The sequence below is a fragment of the Amaranthus tricolor genome, chromosome 8, assembly GCF_026212465.1.
Source record: "Amaranthus tricolor cultivar Red isolate AtriRed21 chromosome 8, ASM2621246v1, whole genome shotgun sequence".
In the NCBI taxonomy this organism is placed as follows: domain Eukaryota; kingdom Viridiplantae; phylum Streptophyta; class Magnoliopsida; order Caryophyllales; family Amaranthaceae; genus Amaranthus; species Amaranthus tricolor.
This window is the reverse complement of record NC_080054.1, coordinates 8,340,757-8,368,344: the sequence shown is the minus strand read 5'-3', so window position 1 is coordinate 8,368,344 and position 27,588 is coordinate 8,340,757. Positions and strand designations below refer to the sequence as shown.

At 33.7% G+C, this 27,588-nt stretch overlaps 1 long non-coding RNA gene across 3 annotated transcripts; it reads right to left on the bottom strand.

The window, feature by feature from the left end:
• On the bottom strand, window positions 1-24,728 carry LOC130820537 (uncharacterized). 3 transcript variants are annotated; one of them, XR_009045226.1, is made up of 5 exons: window positions 24,522-24,728; window positions 23,354-23,428; window positions 9,320-9,396; window positions 7,968-7,994; window positions 1-286 (listed from the first exon to the last, which is right to left on the bottom strand). It is a non-coding gene; the product is annotated as an uncharacterized LOC130820537 (long non-coding RNA). The 3 variants fall into 3 exon arrangements; XR_009045225.1 differs by lacking the exon at window positions 7,968-7,994; XR_009045224.1 differs by lacking the exon at window positions 1-286 and having other exon boundaries at window positions 7,499-7,994.
• Window positions 24,729-27,588: the final 2,860 nt, after the last annotated feature.

The following is a 27,588-nucleotide window of genomic DNA, read 5'->3' as shown; positions in this document are numbered from 1 at the left end:
GTATGGATCGTGGTTCCAGTGTCGACGTTTGCGTTAAAAAAAAGATTTAATTCCTTAAAACCATACAGAGTTATAAACTACGCAGCGGAAATACAAATACACAAGGGAGGACACAAGGCCTCATAACAAAACATGTACAACCAAAGCTTACAAAAGATAACAAGAGCTACAAAATCGAAAGATAATGGTATGACACGAGTTATGCTTCGCCCTCATCACTCCACCCCAATGCAATGTAATGCAAAAGAAGCTCCAATACCTGCTACGCCTGTCTATGATCCTCCTGCTGCTCAACATTAGACCAAAGGCCAATGTGTCATAGCAGGAAAATCATAGAAAGTCATCAACAATCAAACATAAACACAAACACGTACACGTCAGTAACTAGCATCAAATATAATAGGGCCAACTACTAGATAACATTATATTATAAAGCAACATAAGATTATTTCATAAGACGCAAGCACAGATAGTAACCGTTTATCGGCCACTTATACTTCTTGATTTAATTACGTGCTTTCCAACCCGAACCATGTGTTCTTGGGTAGAATGCATGTCTTCACGCTCCTTTTTTTTTAACATGAATTCTTGCAAAATACGTATAGTTCAACTCGACCAAGGCATTAACAGAATGTCTAACACATGACCTTATAGAGCTTGTCTATCTTAAGGTAATTGTGATCATAGTCTGTAACACCCTTGAGGTTACTTAACTTAGGCACACTTCTCACTAGCATAAACTATTCTACCAATAAGTAGATGTTCTATTAATGAGTAAATGTTCTATCGAAAAGTAAACATTTTATCAACGCGTAAGCTTTCTACCAAAGAAAGAACCTTCTATCATTAAAAAATTTTCTATCAATGAATAAACTTTCTATCACTGAATAGTTTTCGATCAGTTGATCTTTTCTCTACTTCCTAGCATAGTGACACAGCCAAGGGCGTTATCGACCACCCGGCGCCCATGGCAAAGTATGAGCTCATGCCCCCCTCCAGTTGACCCTCTCGGGTCCTACCTTCGGGAAAGCTAACACACTGGGGTACTAGAACAGTGAAGAGGCCACCATATTGGGGTTTGCAAGGCCCGCATGGTAACACCTCGGTCAAGGGGCGTTATCGGCCACCCGGCACCTAATGACCCAAGCATGCTCATACCCCCCTTACGGTGGTCCCGTCGAACCTCACCTAGGGGACTAATAAAATAACCCGACTTAATCCAGTTGAGTCAAGCCAGCTAATCATAATCTAGTACCTTATCAGATGGGAATAACTTCCACTCTCAACTATTAATGAGCGCCCTGGGATAGCAGCGCGCCAAAACCCACTAAGCCACTCAATAGAATATGAAATTCACCTATAAAGGAGTCATTCTAACTCCAATTCGGCATTATCTAATTCTTAAAGAAATAAGGGGGTGTGGTCCCCGCCTCCTACTATCACTTTCATTCTCTATAACTATTCTAAGCGCAAAGATTTCATAGTCGACAGCGTTTCGTATAAGGCGTACTTGCTAGTATCTCATAGTTTTTATGCAGTGCATATTATTACAATGAACAATAATGTCTTAAATAAAATTGCATATAAGGGTTCGTTACTGCGTGTACGTACCTGTAAGCGTCACTACACGATCAAAAGTCACAAAATCACTCGACTAAGGCTTTACTTTCCTCTTACAAAATGGGCACCTATATAAGTTATGAGTGAAACGAATAAGTTCCCTTTACTACTTTGCCAGACCAAAATAATTACCAAAGTAACCGCTATCACCCATTCAACATGAGTTTTCGATTACCCTAGCACGCAACTCATTCTATACAAGTTAAAATCATTAACTCAACACAACGTAAGTCTTTCCATCAATTTAAAGTAGAATTATGTGTGAATCGTTTCTTTACATTAACTAATTTTGAGTATCTCGACTTGCGTTACCCAAAAATAACTAATCACAACTTAATCTTACAATTTTAATATAACATTAATATAACGATAAGGCAAATCTTAGAGTTATCGTATCGGGATATCATTTGTTATATTCTCCAAAACTATTAAGAAATATAGTCAACACAACACGACAAATTACTTTAGCAACCGTTGACGATAAGTTGACATTATGCTCTTGGCTTAGTAATATCATGTATCTATAACTTCAATAACAACCTAATAAGGGTATTTGTAATTCACAACAATCAAACAACAACAATTACCAATTGTCACTCCCAATTAACAACCAAAACCACATTTATAATCAACTACAATCACAACCATTATCAACTATCACTATCACAACAATAATCAACAAAACTAAGCCTTAAAATAACTTGTAAAGTTATCTAATCAATCACTACACCACCAAAATAGCACACAACCATCTTTTTCATTCATACTTCAAACCCTAATTCATAATTATATTCAAATCATCAATCAAACTCTTACCCATAATAAGATTCAATGAAATTAACACAAAATCAACACCAAACTCATAAACTTTATATAATTTTAATTAGAACAACAAAAAAATTAAAAAGGGGGAGAGGAGATGGCTCACAATGGTGAAACTAGAAAAAGGGGGTGAAAGGAAAAAGGTTGATGTGGTGGTGATGAGTGTGACAGTGGAGGCTGGACAATAGGCTGTCACAGCCACTGCTGGTGGTTGTTTCGCAGCTCAGCTGCCGTTGGTGGGTGCGAAGAAACGCAGCCTTATGCTGCTGCTGTGAGGGTGCAATATAGCCTGCTTCCGGCTGCTCGTGGAGGGGGAGGCACACCTGCTGCTGTGGTAGCTGCCGGCTGTTCGTGGGGAGGGGGTTGCGTGGCTTGGTGGTGCGTAGGCAGTGAGGGAGAGAGAAGAAAAAGGAGAGGGAAGAGAAGGGATGGAAGTGACTGCTAGTTTTGGGCATCAAGGGTTTCATGCCCTTTTATCATGGTTATTATTATTATTATTTATTTAATCTAGATTAATTTTCTTGCGAGGCTCAACTAAGAGACTCATCTTTGTGTACTCACACGTATAAATAAAATAATAATTTTGATTCGAACCTCTTTATTTTAGAGGTTGCAATCATATTTTTAATATAATTATATATTAATATTTAAATTCGTATATAAAAGGGATTTATTAAAACTACTTCTAAATTGATTTAATATAAGTATAAAATCCCTAAAAGTCATTAAAATATTAATTAATGACGTCGGAAAATCTCGGGTTGTTACAGACTACCCTCCTTAAAAGGAGTTCTGTCCACGAAACTAGAGTAATAAGAGTACAATTCATGAAAATTTGTGTTTCAAATAACCCAAGAAGGTGTTTTAATGATTTTAAGCTCCGGAATTGACTCAAGGATCCTGACTTTATTGACACTATTAACAAAAGGATACTCAATCTATCTGAATATTCATACCTATCTCATTTCGAGTACTCATAATCACCTAAAATTAACTCAACATCCAATCAAAACATGTAAATGTCACACAATTGACTTAACACAACCAATCAAAAGCATGTAAAAATCATACAATTGACTCAACACGATCAATCAAAAGCATGCAATTTGTAATAGGTTGTTATCATAAAGGCGAAAATGTGTGAAAATGCAGGAGAAAATGCGTGTAAACGTGCAAAATTCTATCATATTCTACCCCCCTTAAAACTTAGTTACGACCCCGTAACTCACTAACCTCGAAACATGGGCAGGGATAACGTGGTGAGACCATGGAACTCTAATTATTTAATATCTCTGATTTCAGTACTACACACCTTAGTATCTAGTTTTGAATATGTTCTCTTAGTAAGACAACTTTGCTCAATATTTACAAAACTAATGGATCTAGCACATGTGCCTTTTTAAAAAGTGTATCACTTGAGCTTGTAACAACACGAAATGTCCCTTTATCTAATGTAATTCTTCAAACAACCTTTCCACTTCTACGTGACCACCTAAGGACGTACTTTGTGATAATCTTTTAATGTGCGAAAGGTTTAACTATTGTAATTTAAACCATAAATGGGGGTAAAACATCAAAACAACAAAGTACTAAAAGTAAGATGCACGAAGTTGCTCAACACTTAACTCGTATTACAATTAGATACCCTAGACCTGAGGATACTTGAATCTTACAAAACTGATTGGTTATCACCTCCCAAATCGATTCACCGCTAACTTCACTTATCATAACATAATCCTAACCTTTTACTTAACATGAAATCCTCTTTTCATTAATCATATATGATCAAATAATTTTATAACATTCTAAATCATACATCATGACTTGATTAGTAGATCAACAACTCAAATTAATAACTCATAACATAATACATGTTTCAAGTATATAATCCAATTATATATACCACCTTTTTAGCAAGTTACTGTAGTTAATAATTATACGTTCACAGCCATATTACTAATACACATCGTAATTGTTCAATAATAACATCCTTTATCCATCATAATATCAAATCATAATTACGACAATATGAGGATGATTTAGAATCATGAAGACATTTTTTTTTCCAGCTATTCACTTACCATACAACTAGATATGTTGAAAGTATAGAATTTATATCAATTAAGATCACGAACTCATATATGACTAAAGTAATGCATCATGTACATATATAACGACGGTACTAATGGTACTAATAGGGTAATAATAACGGTGATGATCAAAAGAGATGACATTTTATGTATACATTAAAAAAAAGCAAGATGAAAAAAAAAATAATAATAATAATTGATGAACACGCCTACATCACCACAATTTCCAATATCAATAGCAAAGCAGTCATGTATCATACAATTTGATAAAGTTGTAATACCGACACTAATTTTCACAATATCCAATCTAGACCATAACATTTCCATCACAACACTAACTATAACACCTTTATCGCAACCATAGGACTGTTACATTAACAATCCTAACACTATACTAAAGTACAACAAGACAAAGCTAACAAAATAACATAACACTTAAAATTATGCATTACAATTATTTCGCAAACAAGTGGGATTCAATCAACCTTCGACCTAAGATGCGAAACTTAGAACTAACAACTATAACATAATCGTTTGTATTAAAACTTGTAAAAATTTCAAAACTCTTTTCATCAAATGCTTATTACGATCCAATGATTTAGTACCAACAAATTAAAACTCTTCTTAACACAAGTGCTAATATTATTTAACTCTATTTATCGCATAATAATGATTTTGTATAATAATCGTTTAAGACATAATCCATTATCTCGATTCATATCTCATTGTCGTTTTTTTTTTCCAATGTTTAGATTTTAAAACACCTCTTCGCTTTTATGAGGACCACATCATCTTCGGTAACCCTCCAAACTTAATTTACCACGTATCTCATCAATCGTTATTAAAACAGTAATTGCGTAAAGTCGGCTTCATTTATAAACTCATCTAAGTCTTATCATTTCAATACACTAGCAGGACTATTAAATTGGTGATCAATGAGATACTCTAAAATACTTAAAATATTTAACTATATCTTGCATGCACAAAGACGCTTATTCCACCTCATCATCAGATTATTTTATCCTTATGTCTTGTAACTGCCTAGAAGGCCATGAGAAAAACAAATTATAATATTACTGATTCTTTTTTTTTTAATTTCAAATATCATTTTATCCAACTAACGCTTTAAAACCGTCACGATTCTTCTTCACATTATCATCCGATTAAAACGTTCATCACTCCATATAAACATTTAATAAGACAAAATTATCAGTCTTAACTCCATAGTGCTCCCTCGAATCAATCCTTAGGCCCTTGACATGCAAATTTGTTTATGATGATTATAATTTAGCTATCCACTTTAATATAAAGTTACCGACTTATGTATGAATGATATACCATGTCTCAATGAAATACAAAACTCAAAGAACTGGCGAATAATAATTTTCCCCTTTGATACTCAAACTCATGTGTCTTTAAGAAGAAAAAAAAAATCGCCCATATTTTTATCCAAGGAACCCCTTCAAATAGTGATTTAAAGGTCATTATCCTTCGACAAACATGAAATAGTATATTCATTATGATGAGAGTTGGATACTTACAAAAATCAAAATCAATGACAGGGGACCCTTATAGTATATAATTCGTCAAAATATATATAAAGTGATTAGTAAGGCTAATAGATGACTATAGTTTATTTTCAAGGTCTCACTACAAGCATAAGATGTTGGGTTTAGAACTAAAAAATACATATATTATATTAACCAATTTAAAGCATCAGTCTCAATCACCGTATAAGATTGAAAACGTTTATTGGTAGACACGATTATGCCTCACTAAAACTCAACACCAATGTTACTATAGCTAATTACAAAGGTCGAGAGCCTCAACCTAGTAAGAATAATAACTTCAAATGAAAATATTGAGGCAATTCTAATTTAAACAACAATACTAATGTGATAATTTGGTTCAACTACTATAGCATTAACTTTAAACACTTAGAGATGTTGAAAACAATCTCTTAACTTCAACTCATCACTATATGAAAAATATATCAATAATACTCTTATAGATCATGGCCCAAAATTGGGGGTTGAATTCTCAAACTATAAACTCTTAACGTGTTCTTGAACTTCTCCTTAATTAATATTTAGGTTTTAACGCATCTATACTTTAGCTATGACTGCATTATTATCATCAACTGGTGATTAAAACTTTATTTACAAGGCATCGCATACAAGACCCCTTGCTCTCATTTATAATATATCGAATTCTTATTACTCTTTAGCTCTTATCCATATTCAACCTCAACTACTTACGATTATACTTGCACAGTCATTAAACATATTCAAGAGAATTATGATCACCACCTTCTATGTTATGATGAACGAATGCACTTGACAAACGGAATGCTCAAGCAGATAAATAAACAGTGGGTTCATGTATAGGATCAATATCAAAACTCGTAAGCTTTATGAAAACAATTAACATGAACAAATTTCAGACACATAAGACTAAATTTCGTATAATCATCACGAGCAAGAGAAAGTTCCCAATGCAACCAACTTCTCTAGAATTTCTTCATTCATACATCATATCTCCATAATGACTACTTATAATACAACTCATGAGTTAAACCAAGTACTCAAAATTTTCATTATTACTTGAAAATACATAATTCAAATCTACTGATTTGTTAAATCATGTCATCATTCAAACCACCATCATAACCTTTAATTATAATAATAACACACATGAGAAGGAGTCCCATAACAAGCTAAACAAACTATATATTTATCTATGCACGTGCAATGATAATCATTATACATGAATATGCAATATGCACCTATCCCATATCTACCCAAACTCTCACGAATAACTTCTAACTTCAAGCAATTTCTCAACGAATTTGAGGACACAAAGCGTCGAAACAGGGACCATTGGCTCGGGTAACCACCTGTAACACCCCAAAATTTGCGACCCCTTAAAGTAACCAAAACCGTAAAGGACGGGAGGAAATTCGGGTGTTACATATAAGAAAGAAAAAGAATTTGGATAAATGTTAAATATTAATTTTAAAAAGGTGCGTGGAAATTTCGGCAGCATCTCTTCTAAAAATCGAACATGTGGTAGAGCAATTAGCAATATAAAAACATTAAACTAATCTAAGGCATCATTGCCTTTAAAATCTCCACGGCGGAATGATTCGTTGCCGGCTTCTCAAATCAACATGCCAAGCATGGATCGTGGTTCCAGTGTCGACGTTTGCGTTAAAAAAAAGACTTAATTCCTTAAAACCATACAGAGTTATAAGCTACGCAGCAAAAATACAAATATACAAGGGAGGACACAAGGCCTCATAACGAAACATATACAACCAAAGCTTACAAAAGATAACAACAGCTACAAAATCAAAAGATAATGGTATGACACGAGTTATGCTTCGCCCTCATCATTCCAACCCAATGCAATGTAATGCAAAAGAAGCTCCAATACCTGCTACGCCTGTCTATGATCCTTCTGCTGCTCAACATTAGACCAAAGGCCAATGTGTCATAGCAGGACAATCATAGAAAGTCATCAACAATCAAACATAAACACAAACACGTACACGTCAGTAACTAGCATCAAATATAATAGGGCCAACTACTAGATAACATTATATTATAAAACAACATAAGATGATTTCATAAGACGCAAGCACAGATAGTAACCGTTTATCGGCCACTTCTACTTCTTGATTTCATTACGTGCTTGCCAACCCGAACCATGTGTTCTTGGGTAGAATGCAGGTCTTCACGCTCCATTTTTTTTAACATGAACTCTTGCAAAACACGTATAGTTCAACTCGTCCAAGGCATTAACAGAATTTCTAACACATGACCTTATAGAGCTTGTCTATCTTAAGGTAAGTGAGATCATAGTCTGTAATACCCTTGAGGTAACTTAACTTAGGCACACTTCTCACTAGCATAAACTATTCTACCAGTAAGTAGATGTTCTATTAATGAGTGAACGTTCTATCAAAAAGTAAACATTTTCTCAACGCGTAAGTTTTCTACCAAAGAAAGAACCTTCTATCATTAAATAACTTTCTATCAATGAATAAACTTTCTATCACTGAATAGTTTTTGATCAGTGGATCTTTTCTCTACTTCCTGGCATAGTGACACAGCCAAGGGCGTTATCGGCCATCCGGCGCCCATGACAAAGTACGAGCTCATGCCCCCTCCAGCTGACCCTCTCGGATCCTACCTTCGGGAAAAGCTAACACACTGGGGTACTAAATCAGTGAAGAGGCCACCATATTGGGGTTTGCAAGGCCCGCATGGTAACACCTCGGTCAAGGGGCGTTATCGGCCACCCGGCGCCCAATGACCCAACCATGCTCATACCCCCCTTACGGTGGTCCCGTCGAACCTCACCTAGGGGACTAATAAAATAACCGGACATAATACAGTTGAGTGACGCCAGCTAATCATAATCTAGTACCTTATCAAATGGGAATAACTTCCACTCTCAACTATTAATGAGCGCCCTGGAATAGCAGCGCGCCAAAACCCACTGAGCCACTCAATAGAATATGAAATTCACCTATAAAGGAGTCATTCTAACACCAATTCGGCATAATCTATTTCTTAAATAAATAAGGGGGTGTGGTCCCCGCCTCCTACTATCACTTTCATTCTCTATAACTATTCTAAGCGCAAGGATTTCATAGTCGACAGCGTTTCGTATAAGGCGTACTCGCTAGTATCTCACAGTTTTGATGCAGTGCATATTATTACAATGAACAATAATGTCTTAAATAAAATTGCATATAAGGGTTCGTTACTGCGTGTACGTACCTGTAAGCTTCACTGCACGATCAAAAGTCACAAAATCACCCGACTAAGGCTCTACTTTCCTCTTACAAAATGGGCACCTATATAAGTTATGAGTGAAACTAATAAGTTCCCTTTACTACTTTGCCATACCAAAATAATTACCAAAGTAACCGCTATCACCCATTCAATATGAGTTTCCGATTACCCTAGCACGCAACTTATTCAATACAAGTCAAAATCATTAACTCAACACAACATAAGTCTTTCCATCAATTTAAAGTAGAAGTATGTGTGAATCGTTTCTTAACATTAACTAATTTTGAGTATCTCGGCTCGCGTTACCAAAAAATAACTAATCACAACTTAATCTTACAATTTTAATATAACATTAATATAACGATAAGGAAAATCTTAGAGTTATCGTATCGGGATATCATTTGTTACATTCTCCAAAGCTATTAAGAAATATAGTCAAAACAACACGACAAATTACTTTAGCAACCATTGACGATAAGTTGACATTATGCTCTTGGCTTAGTAATATCATGTATCTATAACTTCAATAACAACCTAATAAGGGTATTTGTAATTCACAACAATTAAACAACAACAATTACCAAATCACTCCCAATTAACAACCAAAACCACTTTTATAATCAACTACAATCACAACCATTATCAACTATCACTATCACAACAATAATCAACAAAACTAAGCCTTAAAATAACTTGTAAAGTTATCTATCAATCACCACACCACCAAAATAGCACACAACCATCTTTTTCATTCATACTTCAAACCCTAATTCATAATTATATTAAAATCATCAATCAAACTCTTACCCATAATAAGATTCAATGAAATTAACACAAAATCAACACCAAACTCATAAACTTTATATAATTTTAATTAGAACAACAAAAAAAATAAAAAGGGGAAGAGGAGATGGCTCACAATGGTGAAACTAGAAAAAGGGGGTGAAAGGAAAATGGTTTATGTGGTAGTGATGAGTGTGACAGTGGAGGCTGGACAATCGGCTGTCACACCCACTGCTGGTGGTTGTTTTGCAGCTCAGCTGCCATTGGTACGTGCGAAGGAACGCAGCCTTACGCTGCTGCTATAAGGGTGCAACATATCCTGATGCTGGCTGCTCGTGGGGGGGAGGCACGCCTGCTGCTGTGGTGGCTGCCGGCTTTTCGTGGGGAGGGGGTTGCGTGGCTTGGTGGTGCGTAGGTAGTGAGGGAGAGAGAAGAAAAAGGAGAAGGAAGAGAAGGGATGGAAGTGACAGTCGGTTTTGGACATCAAGGGTTTCATGCCCTTTTATCATGGTTATTATTATTATTATTATTATTATTATTATTATTATTATTATTATTATTATTATTATTATTATTATTATTATTATTATTATTATTTAATCTAGATTAATTTTCTTGTGAGGCTCAACTAAGAGACTCATCTTTGTGTACTCACACGTATAAATAAAATAATAATTTTGATTCTAACCTCTTTATTTTAGAGGTTGCAATCGTATTTTTAATATAATTATATGTTAATATTTAAATTCGTATATAAAAGGGATTTATTAAAACTACTTCTAAATTGATTTAATATAATTATAAAATCCCTGAAAGTTATTAAAATATTAATTAATGACGTCAGAAAATCCCGGGGTGTTACAAAAACACAAAAAGGTTATTGGACTAAAATGGGTATTTAGGAACAAATTGGATGAACACGAAATCATAGTAAGAAACAAAGCAAGGCTCGTGGTCAAAGGGTACAATCAACAAGAAGGGATCGATTATACAGAGACATTTGCTCCTGCAGCCAGGTTAGAGGCTATTAGAATTCTAATTTCTTTTGCTGCTTTTATGAATTTTAAATTATATCAAATGGATGTGAAATGTGCTTTCTTGAATGGTTTTCTTGAGAAAGAAGTCTTTGTGGAACAATCCCATGGCTTTGAAAATCCTTCTTTTCTTGATCATGTCTATAAGCTTGACAAAGCTCTTTATGGAGTAAAACAAGCTCCTAGACAATGGTATGAAAGATTATCAAAGTTTTTGATTGAAAATGATTTTGTCAGAGGTAAAATCGACAAAACCTTATTCTTCAAGGATAGAGGTTCTAATATTTTAGTTGTACAAATTTATGTTGATGATAATATTTTTGGTGCCACCAATGAATTGCTATGTATAGAATTTGCTAACCTTTTGAGCACTGAATTTGAAATGAGTATGATGGAAGAACTAAATTTTTTTCCTTTGTTTGCAAATAAAATAAACAGCTAATGGAATTTTTATTCATCAAAAAAAATATGTAAAAGAACATCTTAAGAAATACGGTTTAAACAATGCTAAAACAAACCAGACGCCTATGGCTACAAATGTTAGATTAGATGAAGATTCAAATAGTATAGATGTTGATCAAACCATGTATAGAGGCATGATTGGTTCTTTATTAAATCTAACCATCAGTAGACCTGATATTGCATTTAGTGTTGGTTTGTGTGCTAGATTTCAATCACATCCTAAAGAATCACATCATACAACAGTGAAAAGAATTCTAAGATATTTGAAAGGAACAGATGACTTATCCCTAATTTATCCAAAAAGTGATGTCTATGATTTGAAAGGTTATAGTGATCTAGATTATGCGGAAGATCTTGTAAACAGAAAAAGCACTTCAGGTATGGTACAATTCCTTGGCTCTTATTTAGTGTCTTGGTGTTCCAAGAAACAAAACGCCGTTGCATTATCCACTACAGAAGTAGAATATGTGGCAGCAGCAGCTTGCTGTTCCCAAATGCTTTGGATTAAGCAACAACTAAGAGACTTTGGTATTAAATTTGAATGTGATCCTATTTATTGAGATAATACTAGTGCCATGTGCATATCTAAAGATCCCGTGCATCATTCCAGAGTTAAACATATTCATATAAGACATCATTTTCTCAAAGATAATGTGGAAAATAAAAATATAACTGTTAAGCATGTCAATACAAATGAGCAAATAGCAGACATTATGACTAAACCACTTCCAAGGGAACAACATGAAAAGATGAGGTTGAAACTTGGCATGATCAAGCACCACTAAAGTTTATGGCAAACGTTCAAAGCAAAATTAAAATTGGAAGGTTGATTCATCCACAAAAAACCCGGATAAAGAAATTAATCATTGAATGGTTTAGGTATGTAGTTACTTAAAGTATATCCTATGATTGCTTTCTTCAATGCATGTTTAAATTGATCAAACCATAGCAGCATTTGTTTTATGAATGATAGTCCTCAAATTAAAAAAAAAAAAAAAAGAGAGACATGATCATATTTTTTTTCAGCATCATTTTTAGTGGTCAACGTAAAATAATTATTAATGAGGGTCGGATCGAAAAACTGATATTAATAACCAATTCCATGAAGCTATCTACTAACCATTCATTGTCCACCTTGTTCACACGTACAATTAATTAAATGAATTATAGTACGACCCTTCAAGTAACCATCCTTTCACCCTCTATAACTCTTCCCACTTACACCCCTCACTTCATATCACTCCCTTTAAACCCTCACATCATTTTACTCACTATTCTCACTCTCAAACCGTCGCTCTCATTCATCTTCTCAAACACATCTTCTTCCTCACCGACCTTACTCACCATGAAAACACCAAAAGCTACCTCCTCATCCAAGAAAACTAACAAGAAGACGTCAAAAGCAACAACACCTAAGCCATTAAAGGTCGTACATCCTTCCCCGATGATTACTGCACCTTTATCCTCTTCGTCAGAACCTTAACAATCTAACCCACCAAGCTCATCAACCATGCATGGTGGTTCAAAACGCCAAAACACTTCTACCAAAAAGGGAACATCATCTAGACCATCAAAGAAAATCAAGATTGTTAATCCAAAAAGTCTAGAAGAAATTGCAAAGGAGATGTCAGTAGGATTTAGTCTCGATAAATACTGGTATGACACTACTCCCTTTCCTCAATTGCATGCCATTATTAAGAATCAACATTTGGAAACCCTTATGACAGAAATTTTCTGTAATCCACTGTATCCCAACCTTATGTGTGAGTTTATTTTTAATTTTTCAATTGATAATGGAGTCTGTTCAAGTGTCGTTAAAGAAATCAAAATCGAGTTTAACTGTATGATGCTTGGAGAATGGTTTGAAGTTCCTGCTATAGGGTTGGACACGTATTATGTTGGTACAAAGAATTCTTTTTTCAGGGATCAATGAAAAAACTGTGTTAAAGTTTTTAGGGATTAATGAAAAGAAAGGAAGAATTAGTCACAACACTCTGTCCCCACTGCATAAATTACTCTACAACATTACTCGCAGATTCATTTTGCCACGCAACTCAAAGCGTAGCGTAGTAAATCTTCGTGATGCAACCTTAATCCATTGTTTAGCCAATCACATCAAAATCAAATTTTCCTTCTTTGATGATCTCACATTTATCTGATTGTATAGAGAAGAATTTTATGCTAGGATATGGAGGTTTATTAACATGGATTTTCAAGAAGTTTAGAGTCCCGTTGGACAGCCTATAGTTCCCTATGAGTGCCAATAGCAAAATTAGTGTAAAATGTCTCAACAATTTGCACCTCAAAGTATCAAAAAAGGGGATTCTGGAGGAAATTTCCAACGAGGACGTAGAGGAAGAAAATTCAGACAAAAAAAGGATGAGGAGAAGAAAAAGAAAAAGAAAAAGAAAAAGAGGTTCAGAACATCAATGAGGAGGATCAACAACCTGTTCCCACTGCCACCACTGATGAGGCAGAGGTTGTTTCAAAAGGGGAACAGAAAGAAGCTGGAAGTGGGGGAAACTTCAAAGGAAGAGAAAGGTGAGGACCTTGATGAAAATGATTCTAGTGATGAGGAGGTCAAGATGCCAATAAAGAAGAAGCCCTTAGTAACACCGAGAAAGAGTGTTAGGCTTGCTTCTAAAGGGAAGCGTCCTGTAGTTAGTTTAGATGATGACTCCTCCACACACACCTCCCATGAGCCTAAAAAGACAACTCCTTCTTCACCAAAACCAGATACACCACCTTCACAACACATTCCATGACCACTACCTTCACCTATCCCTTGTACACCACCACCAACCACTACACCTAATTTACCAGGTCTTGGTTTCACTGGTTTTGCCAATCCTTCAGTTTTTGTCGATCCTATCCTTGATAAATTGTAGCTTCTTCAGTCTCGATTTCATTCTTACCAAGATGAAGTGCGCGTCATCTTTGCGTCACTTTCTGATCAGCTTACACAAATAGAGACTCGTCTCAGTGCCAAACTTGACACAGTGGAGGTGCAAACTGAATATGTAGACGAAGATAACCCTGCAGCTTAATCCACCTCCTTACTGTATTTCCCTCATGATGCTTCACTTATCAAACAAATAATTTATCTTAGTATTTTTGGGTGTACCAATACGGGTATACGATATAATTTGATACTCCTTTTAAACTGCTGCTTCTATTGTTTGTGACACTTAAACTGCTGCATATTTTGATTGCATCATTCATTATTTGCTTTTCATTACTGCTTCTACTTGCTTACCTTTTTAATTACTATACTTATATAATTAGTGTTGTGGTATGAAAGCTCCTCTCTTTTTTGAATGACGTTAAAAAGGGGAATAATTGCACAAACTTAAAAGGTATATGCTTGAGATATGATATGACTTAGTTCAGAACTCTCTTATTGTCATTGTTTTGCCTAAGGAAAGTAGCATGCTCTAATGTTCTGATTAATTGTTCTGAATGAAAGATGATTACATACTCTGATCAATATACTCTGATATGCTCTAACATATTTTGAATGAAATGCTCTAAAACTGAAACTTGTTAAAGCAGTTATAGTGCTCTGATAATGAATTATATGTATATGCTTTGATGATTTTATAATATTAAGTTTGTTTGTGATGTATGCTCCGAATATCTGCTTTGATAAAATAAATTATTGTTTATTATGCTCTAACTATGCTTAGATTTAATTTAAGTTACGATTTTGTCTATTCTAAATTGGTAACACTAAGTATCTTAGTAATTTATGTTGTTTAGTTTTAGGTTTATTTTAAAGGCATAAGTAATGAACTTCTATGAATTAGTTTGAATGCTCTGATTATGCTTATGTTGTTTTTAATAATTCTGTTAATTAGAGTAATCTGTTTTGTTATATATGCTTGGTAGCTTTAATCTCTAGCATGCTCTATGACTTTGGTTTTACTCTATTTTGTTTAAGTTTGTTTAAAAGTTGGTCATCATCAAAAAGGGGGAATTTGTTGGCTCTCTTAGGTTATGATGATGACTACACTTAATATAAACAAATGTATTTTAGAGATTGTATGCAAGTTGATATCCGGTCGTGATTAAGATCGTTGATGGTGCCTATGACTTAGTCTATGAACGTTTTACATGTTAAATGTATCCAAGGAAGTTAGATCAGGTAAATCGCTTAGGATGTCAAATGTAGACACGAGGTCTACTGTTCCCAAGTTTGATGATCTGACGTTACTGGTAAATGCAGACAATGCTTTGTTCCCATACTGGAGTTTGGAGAATTTACGTCAGCTGGAAAATTCTGTTAATTGTATTTTTTGATTTTTTTTTGTTGATTTATTAGTTAAAATTAATTTGTTGCATTATTTATTTAATAAGTTAATTGACAAAATATTTTATAACCACCTTAATAATAACCATACACTTTCTAAGAGTGGAAAAATTCTCTCCTTATTTTTCTCCTTAAAAGTAGGCTTTTATTTTGGATCTAATTAAGAGTAAAACTACTTTGCCTATTCTTAGAAAAAATAAACCGTGGCTTTTTACTTGAAAATCAAGCCTCCACCTATTTATCTTTTAATAAGGAACTAACCGTGGGTTTTTATTCTTTAGATCTAAGATCCACTTAATTCTCCTTAATCTTAGGAATAAGGAAGTAATGGGTAGTTATTCCCATTTTACTAGCTACATAAACTCCTATAAATAGATGAGTTGTTTATTTTTCAAAAGGGAATGTATGGAACTTGAATAATCCATACATGAGAAATTAAAATTAACAAGAAATATTTTTGTTCCAAAAATTGTCAATTAATTTATAATATTTTCTTGTGCAACTCTTTAATTTTATCTTTAGGAATTTATCCTTTGTAATGGATTTTGAGAGAATTGTTGTTACTAGACTTGGGTAAGTCTAGAGGGGGATTTATAAAAGCTTCGAGTGAAGCTAGAGAATTGGAGAAGTTTCGAGTGAAGCTAGGGAATTAGAAAGGCTTCGAGTGAAGTTAGAGAATTGGAGAAGCTTCGAGTGAAGCAAGAGAATTTGAGTAGCTTCGAGTGAAGCAAGAGAAAGAGAAAGAGAAGTTGGCCTAGTTACGTGTAGTTGTTTTATGTAATTGTAACTAATTACCTAAAACATATTGGAGAGTTTTGAAATCTCGAGGACTCGTGGTTTTTCCTTCTATTTAGGCCTAGAAGGTTTCCACGTAAAATTGTGTTATTTCTTTTACTTTTTTGCTTTAACTTTAAGTTTTAATTCCGCAATCTAATTCCACAAACACAGGGCTAAAATACATAAACTTATTAAAACAACAATTTACCCCACTCTTGTTGTCGTTCACCAACTCTAGCAGTTTCTACACTTATTAAAATTGCATGATTATTTTATGACATAAATGTTGATTTATTTCTTTCTAAAACCTAGTGTCAAAACTCCATATTCTAAGTGGAATGTTAAGAAAATTATTATTGGAAGATAGTCCTAAATTCATTAAGTTGTGTTGTTTTTATGACTTATCGTAATCAACTTTGATTTTTGAATTGTCCTTATGTTATTTAAGTGGGTGTAACACCCGGAGATTTTAATGACGTAATTATTTAATATTTTAATAGTTTTTTTTACAATTATATTTAATTAGTTCTGAATTAGTTTTAATAAATTTCTTGCATACATGAATTTAAATGTAAACATATATATATATATATATATATATATATATATATATATATATATATATATATATATATATATATATATATATATATATATATATATATATTAAAAAAATATAGTTACGATTTCTTAAATAAAGAGGTTCGAATCAAAATGATTATTTTATTAACATGTGTGAGCCCACGAAGGTGAGTCTCTTAGTTGGGTCTCGCAAAAAAATGAATCGAGATAATAATAAATAAATAAATAAACCTAATAATAAATAAACATAATAAACATAATAATAATAATAATAATAATAATAATAATAATAATAATAATAATAATAATAATTAAAAACAACTATATTAATAATAATGATAATAGCAATAACAAGTATAAAACCTGTGAAAACTCTAAATGCTCAAGCTGAGCCGTCACTCTCCTTCCTCCCTCTTCTCCTTCTTTATGTCTTCTCCCCTTGCGCCGCCAGTGAGCAGCTGGGCCGCCACCAGCCGCTGCACGGCCCCACAGAAACACCAGCAGCAGCAGCCTCCCTTCCCTCCTTCTCCTCCTTTCTCTCCGCTCTCCCTCACTACTGAGCAGCCACCACCCCGGGAGCAGCAGCTGGTAGCCTCTCACAACCACCACAAGCAGCACTCGACCTTCCTCCTCACTCCCACGTGTAGCCCCCGCAGCAGGCGGCTGCAGTTGCGCATCACAGCAGCAGTAGGCTGTGGGTTTGCTTCCCCACCGGCTCCGCGCAGCCCTCCTCCACCACCAACACCTTGAGTCACGCCACCACCACAAGAACCACAAACCTCTTGACCCATTTTCTAGTTTCACCCATTGTAAGCCATCTCTCACTTTTCAAATTGATTAATTTACTATTTCTAACTAGAATCTACCATGTTTATGAGTTATGTGTTTATTGTGTATTAGTCTCACTGAATTCTAGTATGGGTAATAGTTAAAAGAATTTTATTTGAACATGAAATGATTAGGGTTTTATTTAGATGTGATTACTAGTAGTGTGTGTGTGTGTTTGTATGCTACTTTGGTGGTGTGATGATTAATTCAATAATCTTATAAGTAGTTTTAAGACTTGCTTGATTATTGTTGTGGCAATTACTAATGATTTTTATTATAGTTGACTATAGAAATGGTTTTGGTTGTTAATTGGGAGTAGTAGTTGCTAATTGTTAGGGATTTAGTTGTTGAGAGTTACTAACACCTCATTAGGTTGTTATTGACATCATAAATACATAATTGTAATAAGCCATGAACATAGTGTCAACTGTTGAGAATTATTAAAGTTACTTGTATGATGTCTTGATTTTAGTTCTTTCTAACCTTGGAGAATATAATAAATGATATTGCGATGTGATAACTTTAAGATTCGTCATTGTCGTCATATTAGCACTACATCAACATTAAGTGTGAATCGTCGCATTATATTAAGATGATGTGAACCGTTATAACTCAAATTTAGTTGGTGTAATGAAACAGTCGACACAATCCTTTTATTCTTTATCGATGAAAAAACTTGTGTTATTGTTGAATTGACGATTATGCTTGGTGTTGAATGAGATGTGTACGTGCTAAAAGTAATTGAAAACTTGTCGCGAATGGATGATAGTGGTTACTTTGGCTTTTAGCTAGTATGACAAAGTAGTTAAGAGAACTTATAAGTTCTATTCCTAACTTGTATAGGTTCCCGGTTTATAAGAGAAAAGTATACCCTTAGTTGGATAATTTTTGTAACTTGTGGTCATGCAGTGATGCTTGTAGGTACGTACACGCAGCAATTAATTATCATATTCATCGTTTCAAAGTATTATCCATATTACATGATTATATGCATTGCATTAGAATTATAGAACGCGAGAAAGTAAACCATGTTAGTGAAGAGTAATAATAGTAATATAGGCAAGTAGAATAAAAGCCTTAGGAGACTATGAGAACAGATTTCTAAATAGTAGAGAACACACCATGGTTGTGCGTGGTATCGAAGTGATTTCCTACTTATTGAGCCTTGATTTATGGTTAGTTGGCATGACTCAACTGGATTATGTCCGGCTGATTTAGTAGTCCCCTATATGAGGTCCGACGGGACCACCGTAAGGGGGGTATGAGCATGCTTGGGTCACTGGGCGCCGGATGGCCGATACCGCCCCTTGACCGAGGTGTTACCATGCGGGCTTTGCAAACCCCAATATGGTGGCCTCTTCACTTGTTTAGTACCCCAGTGTGTTAGTTTTTCCCGAAGGTAGGACTCGAGAGGGTTAGCTGGAGGGGGCATGAGCTCATACTTTGCCATGGGCGCCGGATGGCCGATAACGCCCTTGGCCGTGTCACTATGCCATGAATAGAGAAAGGATCCACTACCTTTGAATATACTCGAGAGATTAGTAGTTTGAAAGAGAAATTATGAGTAAATAGAGGTGTTTAGACAGATGAGTAGACTCCTTATTGCCATACTATATTGTAGTCTATAGTTTTGTTCAATGACTTCAATGGTTATAAGTTCATTAATTACTGACGTGTATGTGTTTGTTGTTGTTTGCTCATGACTCTCTATGATGTTCTTGCTATGACACATCTGACTATGGTCATTATGTTGAGCAGCAGGAGGATCATAGCTTGACATGACAGGTATAGGAGCTTCTTTTGCTTTGCTTTGGGGGAAAGAGCGGAGTACGGTCGTAACAATTGTTTACAAAATGTCTATTGCTTGTAGCTTCTATATTACTTGTAAAGTTTCGTTTTGGGATTGTATAATTTCTTTGTATGGAGCCATGTTACTCCTTGTATGATCCATAGTTCCTTTGCGTAGTTTTTTGCATGCACAGTAGTGAGAATACTCCTTTCGAATCCGTCAGATCGATGCGTTAACATTGGAACCACGATCCTCGTTAGAGTTCATGATTTGAGAAATCGACGATGATTCTTTCCTTCGTGACGTATTCTTGCAGGTATTAAAGGCCTTAGATTATTTTAGTTATGTTATCCATTTATATATTCTTGTCACATCCTCAGTTTTCAAGAGAGATGCTGCCGAAATTTTCACTTACTCACATTTTCAATTAATCTTTAGCGTTTATTTTAATTATGTTCCCTTTTCTTTTTATGTAACACCCGAATTTCCTCCCTTCCTTCACGATTCTGGTTTCGTTTAAGGGGTTGGAAATTCAGGGGTGTTACAGTGGGGGTTGTAATTTGTATTATTTACTACTTGGGTAAATTTACATCATACTAATTATATTGAATTAAAGTACCATTTTTATGAATTGATAAATTATTGTGCATGAGTTATACTGTTTATGACTAATTAATTTAGTCTAGCAAGTGGCTTGGCTTGTGGAAACTAGATTCTACTTATTTTAATTGTTAAGTGCAAAAGGTGAATACTTAGTAATTCTAAGTTGTCTATTTTATAAATTAATTTGTTGAGTAAATATTCATATTTTCAATATGATTTAGAGTTTACTCGTTCTGTTTAAGAGTTTTTGAATGAGAGGTTTTATTCAAAACAATTTATTTCTTGATGTTGAAAGACTGGATATTGGAAGTTTAGTAAGATTTTGAATATGTGGTTTAAAGCTCTTATCGCTTGTTTTTATATGAATATTGATTAGTTAAAAATGTGTGGTAATTACTTAAAATTTCATAGTGATTCATAAAATTTGGTTTGTATGCATTGTGGCTTGTATGTTGTAAACAATGTAGAAACTTTTTGAAGATAAAATGGATAGTAATACTAAGGATTAGAATTGTAGATTTTATACCTTAGTGATTATAATGAGATGTTCTAAAAGTATGGTTAAACTCCTTAAATGAAGGCATATTCTAAATGTTTTCCTTGTCAAAAATAATATTTATTTGAGTATTATTGATAAAATTCTTTAAGGTGCATTTACTAAAGGTTATTAATTTATAGTATGCTTAAATCTCTTTAAGTATGTGATGTTCCTTATATTTTTCTAAAATATTATTCATATAAGTATTTATAATATTTGGAAAGATGTTTTAGGAAATACTTTAGGTTTGAAGAACTTATGAGACTTTTGGTAATTGACGAGTCTCTTTGTGATTTTGTTCATAATTTTGATTGAGTCACTTTTTTTGGTATATGAATATTTGTTACTATATTGAAGAGTTACAAGGTATTCATAATAAGTTGTGTGACTAATGTTGTTGTGTTGAACAAATATGGAAAGGGACAAATATAATTATCTAAATTAAGCATATGACTTTAAGGTGGGAGCCTAATTTAAGTTTAGGCTTTAAGTGTTCAAGATGCTTTAGAGATGCATGAGTTGTTCTTTTTATAATCATGATGAGTTTGGAGTACATATATATTTCTTATTATTTTGAGTATCATACTTGAATTGAGCATCAAACTATTTGTTACGTGAAGTAATTGTATGTTTGTGTTTGATGATGTTTCTTTTGAGATAAGTATGATATCTGATATAAATTACAAAGGGGAAATTTCCTCTAGGAGGAATTAAGAATACCATTCATTACCTTATCAAAAGGATATCAAGATAAGTGGTTCTTGATATGATTTCTTTCATAGGGGAAAAAAATACCATGATTCTCGTATGGGGAAAAACTCCTTAAATAGAAAATGTGAATACTATACATACCTTTTTCAAAAGCATTATTAAGATAAGTGGTTCTTGATGTGTTGAGGGGGATAGTGCTGAAGCCCAAACATGGATGAGCATGCATTTCACCTATCCCTACAACATTTATTGGCATTGCTCTATATTCGAGGGATGAGTCCTTGGCCTCTTAATGGATCTTGTAGTACTTTGTAGTGTGATACTTGAGAGGATCCACCTATGTGAGTGTAGGGGTTGGCCACCTCATACGTAGAATTTTGGGTTAATATTCAACTAGAGCGCTCATGAAAATCAAAGTAGGTGCATAGGCCATAAATATTCACAATGTTACTTATTTTTGGATAAAAGGTCATTTAATGTTTTTTCCAACTATACTTTTATTTATGCAGTGTTTTAATTCTATTAAAATACATTTATGCTCTTTGACTATGATTTATGATGGTTGAAATAGAGTTTTTGAACGTGGCTATATATAGTGGATGCTTCATCCTTTTAAAGACACATGATTGTCAATTTCTCATCTCTATTTCTATAATGGCCCGGATAAAATCAACTAGAAAATTCTACCGAAAGTCGTAGTTCAACAAGTGACATCCAAACCATTAATGAAAGTTTAAACACAAAAGTCCAAGGATACGTTCCACCCTGAACGAGATACGTTCTAATTGTAGAGACTATGGTAATCAAACTATAGTAGTGGAAAAAAAAAAAGAAAGTCTAAAAAAAATCCTCATACAACTCGAGAACCCCTTAGGCCTCTAAAAGAAAACTAAGCATAAAATAGTGCTTAAGAAAATTATGGTTTTAAACTTTCGAAACATACAAAGATAATTTTGCGATGCCTCAAAAACTAAGGTAGAATCCTCACTCCCAATGTCCTAGCTGGCAAGCAGTCTGCTAGTTTTCAAAGACAACATCATCGCAGGTTTTCAAAACATAGTACATGTTAGAGGCAGATATTCAATACGTATAACAAACACATAATTTACATCACAATCCACCTAGCATACGAAGGCTCCAATATAATTTATCGTTCCCTGTTTAATCCATTGAGTGCGATGACTCATCTTTAATTCTCCAATCACTTGCTTGAATAATAAGTTTGGTAGAATACACAAGGGAGAGTTAATCCAAAGGCAACTACCGACCAAGACATTGCCCGATATCTTAACGGGTTGCCAAGGTTAATTGTATGCTTACCCCCCATGATGGCCCTTATTAGGGCCCTGCCGATGGGGACCAATTTACCCTATTCAGTACCTATTTTCAATTCTCCTTATTAGGAGTATCCTTTCCATAACCCTATTGGGTTTCCCAAACCAATTCCTCCTTAAAAGGAGTTTTCATTACTATTAATTTATTATTCGGGGGTCTAAGTCCTTAAGTGAATCTATTCCTTAGTAACCAACATGATCCAACAATATAAATCACATAAAGGTGATATCCAAAGTAATATGAATGATCAACCTCCGAGTGTATGTACCTTTTCCAAATAAGCACACAAACACAACCTCGTAAATCAGGAAGATACTTTAATGATCCCTCAGGAATTGAGGTCCTAACAACAAACAACAACCAAATAAAAACACGTATTAGAGCGTATTCCAAATCAACATCTAAGTGACTTTACACTTAACCATTTAGTTTTGTATTTAAATATCTACATTTTAATAGAATAAGACATCTAATTAATTAATTGTTCTAAAAACATACAACAACAAAACAGGTCAGAGTCGGCAATTTCTAATGTGCAAATTGAAAAATCGACTTCACTGTTGCGTCCGGAAAGTACCAATTACATTGGGTAAGAAATGTCATGATTCTTAAAGGTCGTTTACTATTTTTAATCATTTTAAACGTTTACTTTTTTTGATTACTACCGAACACCAAAACGTCCCAAATTCACACAACGAACTCACTGAAACCGCGACCCGCAACACGAGGCAGAATGCTTCTACCCAAAAGTGACTTTTACAAATCCTTACAATTTATTTGATATTTATTCACATTTTTTTCAATTAACGGACAAATTGTTATGACTACAAAATCTCAAAATTTTAATTCTTCCTTCCATCAAACAAAATAAATACTTACAAGACCTGAATTATGATCATAATTAAACTGAAAGTTTAATTTTATCTTATTGTACTATATATTTTTTTATACATTCAATTACTCAAATCCCAAATTCTAAATTCAAATCTTAAAGAATAGCCACATATAAATATTAACACAAATCTTAAAAAATAATAATATATTCATATCATGTATATATGTATACCATTAAAACATAGAAAATAACATCAACTAAAGAACTTTAATTTATTTCTCAAGAATAACACATAGAAGAACAAAATTCTAACTTTAAACTTCTAGATCTATACATCCAATTTTTTATTCTATCACTTTAATATTTATAAGATATATATTTTTATCATATAAAGTTTTTTCCTTTTCAAAAACGAAACACCAACAACAATAATTTTTTTTAAAGAAATACTACACCTTTTTTTTATCAAAAAAATCAAGTAAGAGTCATAAGAAAATATACACAATTAGTCTTAAAAAAAATTTCATCATATATATTATTTTTTTTAATTCATGAATGTAAAATACAAAGAATTTTAAAAAGGTTATAGATTAAAGCTTACAATTTCCAAAGCTTAGAACGATGCAACCCTCGAAAGACAAAACCGAGCAACCGAAACCCCTCTCCTTCCTCCAAAGGTGGCAGCATAAGAGACACTATGAGGATTTTTTTTTATATGTTTAACTTAGGATGATAGAATGAATAATGAAAATTAGGGTTTTGAGGGGTTTTATTTCGGGGGTTACATTTCTTAATTAAGGCAACTTAATTATACCCCATAACTATAATCATTCCCCCCCTCACCTTCACATAACCGGCCCCCTTAATTAATACTCATATATTTTATTTTTTTTTAAATTTTAAATCTTATACATACGTTGTACGCCGCTCATTCAAAAACGTGACATTAACAAGTGGGGTGTTAATATTTATTTATTATTATTATTATCGTTATTATTATTATTATTTACTTTTTTATGCTAAAAATAGTGGGGTGTTACAATTTCTATTCAGTTTTGCAAAAGTGGTATTTACTCCACACCTCAAGTAGTAAGTGTACATTACTTTTGGTGGATGTGTTGACCTTAGAAAAGCTCCATCCATTTACACTTGGAATAGTCGGAAAATAACTTTCTTAATGTAAAGACAAGTTCGTGTCACACCATACATTTCCATATCAAACACATGTTAAACACAACTCTAAACACATTTCTCATACAAATGTTCTACATATTATTATTACTATTAATAAGTTTTGATGATTGTAGTGATAAGAAGATTTTGAGAGGATCTTGAATAGGCCTATATTTCCAACATTATCCGAAGTAAAGTTAGTGTGTGGATAATTAGAGTTGAGTCCAACCCATTTTCATCCCTAATGTTCATCCCCTTAAAAGGTAATATTTCACCCCAATTACTATACAGTTAATTAATACTTTCAACGCAACTTTGAAATTGTTTGGAATTTAATGTCATGGAGTGTTTAGCTAAAAAGTAGGGTATCAAAAGAGATCATTTTTGGATTCATCTTGAGATCTTACCATTTTTTGATAAATTATTTGATAGAGGCAGTAGCTAAACATGAGCATTTTGTAGGATGCTTGGTTTTTTTAATCGAAATTAAGTGCCCATGATTTTGTGTCTATATTTAAATCAATGCTAAGGAATTCTTAGGTAAAAAAGTAATCCTAAAAACTTCTTTACATAGAGTATATGACTTGATATAGGATGTTAAACTTCAACTTCCTTCAGAAAATTTAAAAGGAAAACATAGGCCTTCACTGATACAAGGAAAATAGGAAAAATGGATCATGTGCACAATAACTATTTCTAGATTTTGAAGCTACATTGGCTACAAAGCTTTCAGTTTAAATAAAGGATTGAAAATGGAACTCAATCTTTTAGTTTAACTGCGAGTTGTCACGCTCGCTTTTGCAATACAATAATAATAATAATAATAATAATAATAATAATAATAATAATAATAATAATAATTATTATTATTATTATTATTATTATTATTATTATTATTATTATTATTATTATTATTCGTTTTTTTTTTCTTATTATTAATGCCAGTGGATTGCCGAAACCAATGATCCTGCTTAGGGATGGCCACGGGGCGGGTTACCCGGAACCGAACTGGTCCCGAACCGCTTGGAACCGGATTTGGAACCGGAACCGGAACCGTTCGCGACAGGTTCTGAACCGGCCCGAACCGCGGAACCGTGAAACCGCCGAAAAAAAACTGCATGAACCGGACCTAAGAACCGCGGGTTGGAACCGGAACCGGTCCGGTTGGAACCGGTCCGGGTGAACCGGTCCAACGGTTCCATGGAACCGGAACCGAGACCGGTCATGGTGAACCGGCCCAGCGGTTCCATGGAACCAGAACCGTGAAAACTAGCCGTTTATAGCCGTTGCCATTTTCTCTATAAATACCCATCCCTTTCAATCATTTTCATTCACAACTCATCTCTTCTCCTACTCTCTCTACTTAATTACTTAATTACAGAATTATTCTCTTAATTACATAATTAGTTTTTTAATTATTTCTTAATTTAGTTAATTACATAATTAGTCTATTAATTATTTATTTATTTATTTTTTAATTCTATTATTATTTAAATATTATCATGTCTTCTTTTTTGAAAAAAGCCTCTAAAAAATTACTAAAGTGACAAAATCATTGGGAGGTTCTATCTCCAAAAGAAAGGTCATTTCAACTCTGTCGGTATCAACAACACCTTCGATTAGTAATTATAATTATGAACCAAATTATCCAGAAGGGTACGACCAAGAATTACACAATTATGCAGAAGAAGTGGAAAGAGAAATACAAATTGATGAAGAAGAAGAATAAGAAGAGGAACCAACAACCCCTATTGGGATACATAATTCTCGACAGTCATCAACAAGATCACATGAAGAACAACAACAACAACAACAACAAAGACAAGCTCGTGGTAAACGAGTCAATTTCCAAACTATCGGTTAGTTTTATAATTTTATTCTTCAAATTGATTAAATTTTAAATTATTATTTAATTATATATTGTGGTATATATCTGAGTATGTCTTTATATTTAAATTTAGATGAAGATGAACCAGTAAGACAACCTTTTCCATCAATGCCACCTCCTAGTGGTAGAGCTGTTTCACATATGTGGTCGTATTTTACAAAAGAACCAACCGACAATCCATATGTTTTTTTATGCACTTGTCAAATTTGTGAAGTCAAGGAGTAAAGCCCTTAATTTCATACAATTTCACCAAAGGTAAATACTTTTTCAGTTTTTTATACATACATTATATATTCATATTTTATAAAAATTTATTTATTGTATTTTGTGAATACGTGTTAGGTGGTGGTACGGGATCTTTTAACAAACATTTGGCAAAGAAGCATGGAATCACAAAAGAAACTCATGCAGCAAGCGGCAGCGGGACCACAAGTGGAAGCCGACAGTGGGACATTCCCAGCACAGGTATGCCTTTTAAATATAATCGTAATGATATGATTGATTAATTTTCTAAGTATGTAATTTGTGATGAATTGCCTTTTAACCACGGTGAAATTAGGGCACACGAGCGTTTCACTAGAAAAACTTTGCAACCACAATATAGAGC